The sequence below is a fragment of the Athene noctua genome, chromosome 3, assembly GCF_965140245.1.
Source record: "Athene noctua chromosome 3, bAthNoc1.hap1.1, whole genome shotgun sequence".
NCBI classification, from domain to species: Eukaryota; Metazoa; Chordata; class Aves; order Strigiformes; family Strigidae; genus Athene; species Athene noctua.
Window position 1 is genome coordinate 56,022,818 of NC_134039.1, and position 12,756 is coordinate 56,035,573.

General features: G+C 43.8%; 1 protein-coding gene across 24 annotated transcripts in view; it reads right to left on the minus strand.

Moving 5' to 3' along the window:
* Positions 1 to 1,048, minus strand: part of NRCAM (neuronal cell adhesion molecule) — a 164,027-nt gene extending 162,979 nt beyond the window's left edge. For 15 of the 24 annotated variants that reach the window (XM_074903047.1, XM_074903052.1, XM_074903048.1 and 12 more), the window contains exon 1: positions 858 to 1,048. The gene's annotated coding sequence lies outside the window, so the exon portion shown is untranslated. Of the gene's footprint in view, positions 1 to 563; positions 628 to 857 lie in introns of those variants that run through there. The other 9 variants (XM_074903066.1, XM_074903062.1, XM_074903061.1 and 6 more) reach the window with 4 other exon arrangements.
* Positions 1,049 to 12,756: the final 11,708 nt, after the last annotated feature.

The window sequence follows — 12,756 nt, forward strand, 5'->3', positions numbered from 1 at the left end:
ACATCTATGCTGAAGAGTTCAGCGGCAGCTGAAGGTTTAGTTAATGGTTACTTTTTAACCAAAGAGCAAGCGTATTTGCTGCTCAGACTTCGTTGCAATATTCTGCATTAATCGCCATCAAGAGAGAGGAAGCAAAACAAGAGCAAACGGGAACAGCTCGGGACCCAGCCACACACGTTCGAGCTATTTTACACCTAAATAAAACCGGCGTTGCTACTCGCCGCAAGAAGCAAAGCGTGGAAGGGGAGCAAATAAATAATAACTAAACCTAACGAATAAACGCGTAAAAGCCGAAACGCGGATCCCGGCACTTCAGCACAGACAGCTCCTTCCCCCGCCGCCACCGCCCCCACCGGGCCCTCGCCCCCGCCGGCCAGCGCACGAAATGGCGACCAACCCGCCGAGGGATGTGGGCGCGTCGCAGTCGCGGAGCGTCTCCGCCCGGCCCGACCGGGCCGGGCGGAGACGCTCCGCGGCTGCGACGCGCCGGGTCCAAGCCTGCCGCCCCCCGCGGATGTCCCCGCCGGCCGCCGCCACAAAGCCCCCGCAGCGGGCGGGCTCACCAGGTGCCTCCTCAGAGCCGCTGCCGCGCCCCGAGGTGAGGCGGAGAGGGGGGGGGGTGGGCGCCGCGCCCCGCTCTCGCCCGTCCGCTCCGAGGAGCCCCGGCACCCACGGCGGAGTCGGCCCAGGCGGTGCCGGGCGGCGCGGACGGGTGGCTCCTCACCGTCGGGGCGGCCGCCCGGCGCGGCGGCGGCGGCACAGGGAGCTGCCACCGGCTGCTGGTGCGGCGGCGGGCGCGGCACCTCCCGCAGCCTGAAGCGCGGCGCGGTGACAGGGACGGCCGGGCCGGTACTCACGGGAAGCTGCGGCCCCGCCGCGCGGGGAAAGGGTCGAGGGGGACACGCGGCCGCACTGCTCTTCTTCGTATTATTCCTCCTCCTCCTCCTCCTGCCCGCTCGGCAGAGCGCAGCCAGCAGAGCCGAGGCAGGCGCGCTCCCGCGCCTATCACCTCCCCGGCACCCCCGCCCCCGCCGTACCGCGGGGCGCGCTCCCGCGGGGGGCGGGGAAGGCGCGCGTCTGCGCGAGCTGCGCCGGGGCGCGCGCGGCGAGGCGCGCGGAGGGGGGGGGGCTGGGGCGGGGCAGCGCTGGCGGCGGCGGCGGCGCCGGTCCCTCGCACCTGAGGTGGCGCGGGGCGGCGGGCTCCATCTTGGGCATCGCCCCGGGAAGAGAGCGAGCCCCCGCCGCCTCCCCCCCCTTCTCCCTCCCTCCGCCCCCCCGGGGTAAAATCATTGTCGCGTTCTGCGGGCGGACTTGCGGGCGGTGCCAGGTCTCGGCCTCCTCAGCCCCTTCCCCCCGCCGCGCTAACTTCTGGGGCGGCTGGAAGCTAACGGGGCCGGCCCCGGCCCGCGGGGCCACCTCAGTGCCCGTGCCGGGCAACGGCGGGCCGCTCCCCTGCCCCCCCGCGGCCGGGGAAAGCCAAACCCCCGCCGGGGCACCCCCACACCCACCCACCCCCCCGTCAGCGGTGCGGGCCCGGGCAAAGGCGGCGTTTTAAATAGCCGCATTATTTTAGCCCGGCAGTGCCCCTCTAAATAGATGGTTTCAGCTAGTTCCTAAACTGGAGACAAGGATATTATTTTACACTCGAGAATAGTCCTATTGAACTCGGCAGCGCAGCTCACATGTGTGTAGTTAAACACGGGTGTTGGAGCCAGTACTTTCGGCTGTTGTGGGTGCAACAATACAGTAAATTAAACTGACTTCGGAAAGACAGAGGCTTGCACTGCCGGCTCCTTCTGGGGGGCGGCGGAGTCAATCCTCCGAGGCATGCCGGTTGTCCTGGGGACTGCCGCAAATAGAGGAGCCAGTGGCCTGCCCACAGCTCGTACCATTGCGTTCTTCAGTCAGAGCAACGTTGAATTAGGTTAAATTTCCATTTCACAAGTTGAGGAAGTCAGATGCTTAGATGTGATCTTTTAAAGAGAAGCTCTGGAGAGACTCTTTGGAGAGGAGGCTCGCGTGAGGGTTATTTCAAACAAGGCTTTCTGTTGAACACACGGTGCTCACCTTCCCTTTCACGTCCTGCAGTTTCTTGAATGCACAAGGTCAGAAAGCATTTTAATGTCATCTCGAAACTTGGGCTATGCTCAATATTGCTCAAAATTAATCCAAGTCTATGTTTAAGATGAAGTAAATGCGATTATCTGCCACTGCTGAACTTGCTTTTGGCTCAGCCGTTTCAGGAATAGCCTCTTGTGCATTGCAAGGTGGCAACTTTTATAGTGGTTAACTCTTTATTACACATTTCAGGAAACAGCTCTCAAGGTGAACTCTGCAGTGATAACTTAATAGTGCAAAACGCAATGCCCAAGATGAGCAAAAAAGCCCTTACCCTGCAGCTCTGCAGAAACCCATTATGACTCTGGCAAGTTAAATCTGAACAGCGGACCTACTGAAAAAGAACACTCTAGATGAAGAACAGATTCTATAAATGATATAGCACATGCATATAAATATCCAAGGGTTAAACAATAAGTCAGACACTACTGCTTCAGACTTTGGAGATACTCGAGCTTCTATCAGTCTGAGGCCACTATATTTCTGTTTGAGACCTGAATGTGCAAAGAAGATTAGATGGTTTTGAAGAAAATCCATCTCATAAAGAAAGGGAAGTAAGGGCTTGAATTTACTGTGTACCCCTAAATATACTTTACTCTTGTTTGCTTGCTTGCTTTTTCTTTTTTTTTTTTTCTTTTTTTTTTTTGCTATACAACTCCCAGGTTCCCAACTAATTTATTTAATCTTAAATACAAAACCACTACAACCTAAGTAAACATTCAGCAGTGTCTAAACAGGGGGCCTGAAACGTTAGGATATTGCCTGACTTTTCTTCCAAGGTACTGTGTTCCTTAAGGAGAGCATGGCTTTAGGAAGATATGGGTGTAAAATGCTGAGAGAAGGATAATTTCTCAGACAGCTGTCTTTTTGCCTCCTTGACAGTTTCCCAGGGGAACATGGTGGCCAAACCTTCAGGAGGGGGACTGAAGAACTGAAGGACACTTCACCAGAAAGACTTGAGTTGAAAGTTTAACTTACAATGTAGGAGCAAAGATCTGGTTAGTGTTCGGATGTCGAATGTACTGAATTTTATAAGCATAAACCAGTGGGCTGTGGCAAACCACTCGGAGCAAGTTAGACCACAGAAACCAAATAAATGAGGAGATTTCACTGTTGCAGGGAGGATGTAATAAACAACTCTATATTGATGTATGATTAGGCTGAAATGTTGCAGCTGGTATGATTATACCCTCATGATTCCCCTAAGAATTTAAACTCTGTATTTTCTGTATTACCGAGATAAACAAATACACACATTCAGTAGCACAAAGCAGAACTTTCCAAATGGTGGCATACATATAATTATCAGTAAACAAGTAAATTCAAAGGTTTATACAGTCCATTACAGAGCTAGGAGCTACTTCTGCTGGTGATGGCATCCACTATTGTGGATGAGTGCCATCCATTCTGGCAGTAGTTTGGTGGTACCCAGCAAAAAGAAACAGGTGGGCTTGTTGGCATAAACAACAACAGCCGTTATGCTGAGCAGAGATTGTGTGGCTGAAGGAACATTAAGCTTTCAGAGTTCTTCTCTGCTGCCTGGCATCTTTTCTGTAGTCATCATACCACTTTTTGTAGCATTTCTCCTCGCTTTGCCTGCTGCAATCATATCCATGGATGGGCAGTTCCAAACATAGTGGTTTAGTCTTCATGTTGCTTTAATATCAACCTTGATTCACTTAGCTATCTACTGCCGCCTTCTACATTAATCTGTTAGGCTTTTTTTGCAGCTTTTGTTTAGGGAAGCATTGATGAGGTACACGACACGTTCATTTAGTTGATACACATACACATGATCACAGTATTGTGACACAGGGAGAGCTACCAAAAACTTGTCTTTGATGGGTATCAGTCGTGATTTGGCCATTTGCAAAGTGTTTTTTAGAAATAAGTTACCAATTAAAATATCCAGAGAGCTGATACATTGGAAGAGGCTAGAGTTAGCTGAAAAGAATTCTTTGACATTTTGTTTCTAGACTAGATGTTTTTAAGGGATATGGAAAGACATCTTGGGTTGTTCATCTCACCTAACTTTAGATGTCTGCTATGCGAATGTCTGCATCTGAGCTAGTCACTCTCTCCACTGACTATAAAGGGAACCAGGAATAGGCACTTTTAGTGTATGATTCATCTAACCTATTTTAGATGCCTACTTTAGGATAAGCTGAGTTGCATCCTAGAAGTGCCTGTTTCTCTCCATTGACTGTAACAGGACCAGCGGGTGTCTCGTTCAGCTGTAAATGTCTATATTGTAAGAGTCTGCATTCACTCAGCTGAATGCCACCCATGTGATTTTAGCATGAGTTATTGCACTGCCCCACTGTTCCACTTGTTTTGAGGTCTTACAATGGTGAATGGAGCACGGTGTAACATACAGAGTACTTTACACAAAGTAAAGTGGTGAGGAATACCCCACTGAATATACTGAAAGCCAATAAAATTTAGACTAATCATGTTCAGTAGATTGTGAGGCCCTTCCAATCAAAAAATGAACATTTTTTGAGATTAATTTTGGTCTATTTATGGGCATTTCACATTTCTTTTGGAGGATCTTTGGATACCGTAATTGTAAAGTAAACACACTTACTGCTCGACTAATACTTTTTGGAAGCTAGTGTTTATTTACTATAGCAGCATAAAATGTGAATATTCCTAAGCAGAAAAGAGACCAAAGACATGATCAAAAGCTTAAGTGATAATGTCTAATGTTAAAAGCTGCACTACTTGGTATACAGTAACAAAATCAGCTTTCACAGAGAACCAGGCAGAATTGATGTAAAATAACGTTGAGTACGAGGCTAGCAAGAGAATCATACAGGAAATACACTGCACAGAAGGGTCCTGATGTGTTGTCAAGAATTGAAAAATAATACTTAAAGCTTCAGAACTATTTTCTCAAAAGACAATTTGTGACTACAGCTAGGTGCTGCCATGCCTGATGTATAAGCTGTCACCTCGACTTCCCTTACAAGAAGCTCTTCTAACTCTGAAGAAGGCTGCTAGCCTAAGCAAAGATCCAGTTAGTGACAGCCACATGGAAATGCTGTGGTTTTAATCTTGCCTTTTTAGGACTTTAGATATTCCAAGCTGCTGGGAGACACTGCCAGAGATTCACAGGGCTGAAACTTCCTTCAGGAATTAGATGACTGAATGCAAAACGAGAGGGAAGGATCCTGTTCTTTGAGGAGCAGATGGAGAGGAGGAGCTGCTGGTGTTATCACCTGTCTCATCGTCCATTTGCTTGATCACTAAGAATGCTGAGAAAGGAAGTACGAGGTCTCAGTTCAGTTGTTTCCTTTAATTAATGAACTTTAACTTCTCAGGGCACAGACCTTACAAGAGCATGTAGGAGCATCTGAGGATGAAGACAGAGTTTTCGATCCACCCTATTGATGCTCTTCCACCTTGTACAGGATAGATAAATACTGAGAGAAAGTAAGGTTACACACAAAAAATACCTCTCACACAAACACACAGAAACTCTGTAATTGATATATTTGCCTATGTATGGGGAAACTTGAGTTCTAATGCTATGTCTGCACATATGTCACTGCTTTTTTGTGTCTTTTTTTTTTTTTTTTAATTAGATTTGTAACTGGCCTCCTTTCTCCCCAGTAGCTTGGCTATCTAGACTAATGATAAGAGTGTTCTCTCTTGTGCTTGTGAGTGTTTAACAATTCCATGCAAAGTGAAATACCTTTGGAAGGAGAGATGACAGTTCCATTTTGTTCTGGAATACTCCATTTCATTAGATCCTAGTTAGCAAAGGCTAAAAAAGGAATTAAACATACGTCTCGCACACCCTGAACAATTCTAATCACAGCGAGATATTACTATCAGCTTGGTTTTGTGTCAAGTTTAATCAATCAGGTGGATGCGCTCTGAGAATACTTAAGAGATCGAGTTTTTCAGGTAAAATAGAGAGGTGAACTTTTAAAAATATCAACAGATACCAAACTATGCAGACCATGGAACTTTTGACCATGTTCAGAAGGTCATCTCAAGGAACATAAAGGATGTTTGGAACTTGTCAGAAATGTGAGAGAGAAAGGATTATATAAAGTATGTATCTAATGTGATTCTGTGGCATATTACAGAAACTACATCTATTTTTGACATCTGTATTCAACATGGTGAAATGGCTCAAGTCAATGGAAATTTGATATTGATTTCAACAGGAACAGTGTTTTATCTGGTATATAAATAAAGGAAGCCTTTCACACAGGGCGGCTTAAACTGTCTGCAAACACCAAACATGTTTTGTGTGCATGATTAGAGCTCACATTTTCCATTAGAAGAGGTTGGCTGAGACAGTTAAAAATCTCTTACAAGCCTAATTCATGGTTCAAGGTTCTTGAAAAACTGCTCCACTAAGATCAAAAGTCTACAGACACCAGGCAGTTTATCCAAGGGACTTCTAAAGTGCTGAATACTAAGCGGTTCCATTTCAAAAATTTTCAAAAGTCAAGTTTGACCTTATGATTTAACCTGTTATACCTTCCAGCTAAGTGTCTCACAGGTTAAGCAAGTTTGTCTTCAGTGGGGAGTTTGCCATTATGGGAATGAGCTAGGAAGCAACTCCAAGATTCTGGAAAATGCATAACAATAGCTATTAGAGCTATAACTCTTGCTTTAGTGAAACCTTACTCCAGTCCACCAAGTGTTTATTCACTTGTTTATTATGCATATAAATAGTGTGAATGAACATAATGATTCACACAAAAAAAAATTAAACATGTACTTAAGTCTTTTCAGGTGACAGAGAAAAAGAGCAAAGTTGGTGAAAGAGTAAGGTCTGCTCCCTTTCCCAACACATGAATATGAATTTTGATCACACGTTTTAAGGCTTAGAATGAAGGAAAGGTTTTGCCTGGGAAACTGAGATGAAGGAGAGGAAAGCTTTGGTGAAAAATTATATCAATTAAGTGCATTTGAAGTTATCCTTTAGTCTCGAACTAGAAAAATGCCCAAAGGGCTTTTCTAGACTGCTTGCTTAAGGTACACCTTGTTCTCCAAGTCTGCTAGACTTTCTAAGTATATTAGTTTTAAATTACAAACACAGCATTGCCCTAATGGCTTATGTTTGGATTTCTTGAAGCAGTTTAAGTGAGAAAATCTCTGGATAAATTGACTGGCTCTACCAGGTTCTCAGAGGAGGGATATCAGTTCATGGTCCTTGTAGCTTTCTGAAGCAGTGATCAATCAGATTTATTTTTTTCTGCATAACCAAACATATTTCCAAGATTCTATTGTATTTGTCATCTTATCATCATTATTAGGTATTTTTAAAGGTCCAGAAAACTATACTTACTTTAAGTGAAAGGTTTCACACTTCCTGTTTTTATTTATGTTAGTCTGAAATACCAAAGAAGAAACAGTTTCTGATCCTGAGAATGTACAATTCACAAGGCAAAACACCTAGGATAGGAGAAAAAGCAATACCTACACAGCTCATCACCTCAATAATAATTCATACTGTAATGCGGCACATGAGTATTCTCAGCTTTAACTGGCAGTGTGGTTAGTTAATAATTCATAGGGTCTCTCATAGTCCAAGCACCAAATAGTGTTTAGAAGATGTGATTGATGATCACTGCAATAGCTAATCACTAGCCCTTTGGGAAGCCTGGAAGAGGACCTGAGATCCCATAGGAACATTCTAGTTATGATGACCTCTAGGTATAAATTGGGAATTTAGAAGAGTTCAAGAAATCTGCTCCAGATGAATCAAATACTTCAAAGAACTCAGAAAAAAAATTATTGAAAAAGTTTAATGTGGAACACAACAAATTAATTAAAACCAATTAATTTGTGCATCACAAGAATTATAATATACACATTTAGCAAAAGAAAGGAATTTTAAAATTAAAAAATGCTGAGATGGTCCAACTGCTGACAGGGGACATCCTGTTGGAAATAATTTTCCCATGCTTTTGAGATTAAATTGGGGTGCAGAGAATTTTCAAAGGTCCTGTTGCATGTGCACAGGGGAGCCTCAGCATAAACAGAAGGAATACCTTCTTTTATCCCCTCATTCCTAACAGAAAATTGCACTGATACATAAACAGCCAGCAGATCTATTTAATTTTACCATTCTGTCTCCACCAGATGAGCTTCTGCCTGTATTTTTGCGTTTTGTTTGATCATTTTCAATTGATGGTGTACCAATATAGCACTTCTCAGTAAAGCAACTGACTGTTTCACTATGTCTTCTTCTGCCTGATCCCCCCCTAGGCCCCTGCCCTTTGCAGCATGGTCTCTGATCTTCATTATTTTTCCTTTCTTTTCTGGCAAGAGCATGTCATTTTCCTTTCAGAAACTGAAGTGACACAATTTCCGAGAAGAATACTGGAAATAAGTCTGCTCTGTCTCACTATTTACACTTTGCTGGAGGAGCTAGTGTCACGTACAGCAATTACTGTGAAGTTTGGATATCTTCCATCTTTGTGCTGCATGTCACTCAAATACATGAAGAACCTTAATTAGTGATGTATGATCCCTGGTGTTCACACTTTCTTCTCACTGGAAGTGAGCCCTTTTCCAGTTTGCATTCCTAAGATTGCCAGTCTTTCATTCTGTAACTACTCTAGCTCCTTCAAAAGTGCTCAGTCAGGGCTCATGTTTAAAGGATAATCACTCACCTCCTCCAGTGCTGGAACCTGCTTCCCTGTTTGCTGTGGTACTGACTGCTACAAGAGTCCAGCAGTTTCCTCAGCTCAGGAGTTCCCCTGAATATTCTGAAAACTTGCAGAAGCAAATTATTTTAGTTTCCAGCTGTATGTCCTCAAATCAGATGGCTGAAGTGACAGATCACAGACTATTCAGTATTTTGTTGCCAACAGTAGAGCAAAGAAGTTTTCCTGGTTTACTCAACTGACTAATACCAACTGAATTTTTCATTTCTTTAATAATAAAGGTTTAGTGGAAACAAGCCTAAAAAGGTAAGGCATACAGTTTTGTTGCTCCTTGGTGACTTAAATCCCAACTGCTGACAAGCAATGTGGTCCCTAGGCTGGTGCTAGCTCTCAGAGGTGCAGCTGGTGGACTCTGTTACCCACAGCTGGAGGCAAGGTGGGTCAACCAACCTTAGGAGAGGCAATGGAAACCTCTGGATCTATGAGACCAAGTCCCTGTCTTTTTAATCTACTGCAGTCCCTAAAATGGAGCCAGGAGAATGTCTGTACTCCTTACAGTGAACTTTTACCTGGGCATGGATACATACAAGTTTTTTCTGTATATGTGCATACACCTGCTCACGGTTTTCCACTACCATGGATCAGAGAAACAGCTTTAAGTCTGAATTCCCTCAGATGTTTCAATATGCTAAATAACCATTTTATTTAGCATATTCAGTAGTAATTTTCATGTTTGATATATGAATATCTGTAATCAATACACAAATGTCATTGTGGTTTACTGTTTCAGTCTGTGCCTTCAAGCCAAATAAATTAATCTGTCACCTAGATTTCTCTTCAAAAACAGGGTATATATATTACCTTTGACATCAAACTTTGTTTCTTCTGCTGACCTCCACTTATGTTCTGAAGTTGTTTTTTGTTGTGATTAGGGAGAAACCTTCTACCATATCCAAGATCAGTCCCTTGGCACCATCTATGATCTCTTATTTTAGCTATGTAATAATGATTTTCTCATTTCTGCAGTCATCTGTTGCTCAGAGAAACATTTGTGCTCCGCTCAAAGGTTTAGAAATACTGCAACACTGAAATTTTTGAGCAGGAGATAAAAGGCTATTGCTTTTTTTTTCTATAACACTTTTATCATTCTTTGTTCTGTGGCACAAATTCAAGAAGTAACATGAAGAGAGCTGTCTTAGGCAAGTACATTCTTGTCCAGAAATAAACAGAGAAATAGATGAGCACAAAGACTGCTCTATAAGCCATTTAACAATTGTTTATAACAGCAGCATTAGGTTTCAATATTAAGCATGTGATCATTAAAGACAGTACTTTAAAACACAGCATTAGAGGTACAGGGGTGTCAGAAGTCAAACCAGTCCACAAGGCAGAGCTAAAAAAATGAGTTCTTCAGAATGTGGAACAATGATACAGGAAAAAAAAAAAATCATCTTTTCTGGGAAAGAGAAAGGGAAGATCCTGAAGCAGTACTCAGGTAGGAATTATTAGAAATGCTATCATAACTTTTGTCCCTAGGGAAATAAACCTAGACCTTGATTCACAACAGCTATTGTTCTAGACCTTGGATGCAAGATGAGAATAAGGCAAGATTACTTGTCTGAGCAAAACTATGAAATCCTAGTCATCTTCTCAGAGATGTGGAAGAGTAGAAGCAGCTGAGTGCAAGGCTGACTACCTGCCACCATCTACTGTGACATCTTGTTTTAGTAACGATAGAGACGTATGCGTAGAGATTAGAGATATACAGCTCTGACATATACACCTGAAAAAAACCTCAAAGACGTAAGATATTAACATTGAGCCTTCTGTGATCGGATTTGTTGACCTTCACAGCAGGTGACTGCAAACAAGAGTCTAACACTAAAATACAGACTAGCTGTAGCACATATTGTTTAATTCAAGCTAAATGAAGGGTGCAGTGCTATATCTCTGTAAAGCTATTTGAGCATGTCTGCATCTAGAAAATCAACAACATTCAATCATTTTCTAATCTGCTATTTACTGTTGTGGAGAAGAGGTTTACGAGATGCAATGTGCTTGTTTTTACAAATACAGTCTGACAGGGTGACTTACCTTCTGAAGAAGCTTTTTTATTCTTGTTTCTTTTTAGGCAACTAGGGAAGAAAAGCTGTCCAGGAGCTGTCATGGTAAAAAAGTACATAGTTCTGAGCACCTAATTAGAAGTTCTGTTTTCTGCTTTGTACAGGTCTTGGGTCTGCTCTGCACAGTTTCAGATTCCTTCATTGACTTCCCTTAACATGCGTCTGGCAGCATCCATAATGCTTCAGGGCTCCAGAGGAAGACCCAGCTGATGTCTGGGGGCCATGTTCCTCAAGGCACAGGACTCTTACACTACCGTTCAGATCACCTCCTCACGTGGCCTGCAGTGATTTGAGACTGCCAGCACATATTCCATGCCACCTCCATGATGCATGCTTTTGCCCACATAGATAGCACATCTCTGCAAAAGCATGGCAGCACAGGCACATATGGTACCAATTATGTTTTTCCACCACCAACAGAAGAGTGCCATCTCTTGATGCACTATTAAACTTGACATTTGGAATAGCAGCCTGCCTATCCCCATGTCACCCCATGACAACAACCAAAAGTTATACAAGTGGCTTGTAGGGTTGGCAGAGTGGCAGCCATGCTTACCCTTTGGCTTGCTCAGGAAACATGGTCCCTTCCTCACACACCTGAAAACCTGCTCTAACAGCCCTCAGTCCAACATCGAATCTAGCTGAGGAACTTTGTTGTCTCATTGTACAGTAGATTTCTCCAAGACAGAAGGTTGGCATGGGAGTCTTCTTTCAAGGAACTGTCCTGGGGAGAAAGGAGAAGGCTTGGCACCAGCTCCCTGCTAAGAATATCTCTCTGCCCATTTCACAAACATCCCTAAATGTCAGCTGGGCACTTGATACCAGGTCTGTCAGGGATGTTCTTGATAGGAAAGGTTATGGGAACACGGTACCTGCTGTCAGCTGGAGTTTATTTTTTCTGGGGACTTCACACCTTTGAAGTGCTTTTGCAATGGGGAACTTACCATGGGGACCTTCTGCAGAGGGACCTCTTGACTGCCAGTCTTTCACCATGCTTTTTGGGCTTGGCAGTCTAAGCCCGGCTGGAAACAGACATTTCAAAGCTCTTTGGGGATCTGAAAAATAGCCCTTTCAAGTGCTTTTAGTGACTTTGAGCTGACTATGGGCTATTGTGACCATGGAGTATTGTTTTCTGAGGCCGGGCTGCAAGAGCTTCTTCTTTACAAGGTAGCTATTGTGAGGGAGGAAAGCAAAGACTTTGTGTCCTCGACAGTAATAATGATCTAAATCTTCGTCCTCATTATCTCCAAAAGGAAAGAGAAGTATCTTTTTCTGTGTGTGGTTTGATTTTGCAAAGGCCTGGCTGGTCAGAGTGACTACTAATATGAAGTAGCTCAACTTTAATGTGGAGGAAGAGACTATCTGCTGAATAATTGACTGCTGCCTGCGTACAGCTGCCGCAGCCTCCCATGCCAGCAGGGGCCATTTGCAGAGTGACTAAGTGGCCATGCAGCAGAAACTGCAGGGAAGTGGTTCTGCTTTCGGGGTGTGCCAGTGACAGTACCTTCCAACCAACTCATACCAGTTGCTGACAAAAGATGGTAGCAACACCTCAGTTTTGATCTAGCATATGGTGAATATATTTGGTTCTGGAAACTACTCTTTTTTTAACAATATTTGGTTTAAGTTGAATTATGATGTGCCTGCTGTAAATGTGTTGGTTTGAAAAGAGATGATGTTTACCTGAGAGGCTGCAGTGTGCTGAGCCCTGCATAATAGATGAGGAAAAGCTTTTCTTTTCTCAAACACAGTCTGAAGTGAATGTACTCTACAGGCCAGACATAAAATATATAGGAACAGCATCACACTGGAAGTATTTCGTCTTGCTTTTTTTTCTTTACTATCTCAATACACACAACCATTTATATATATATATGAAC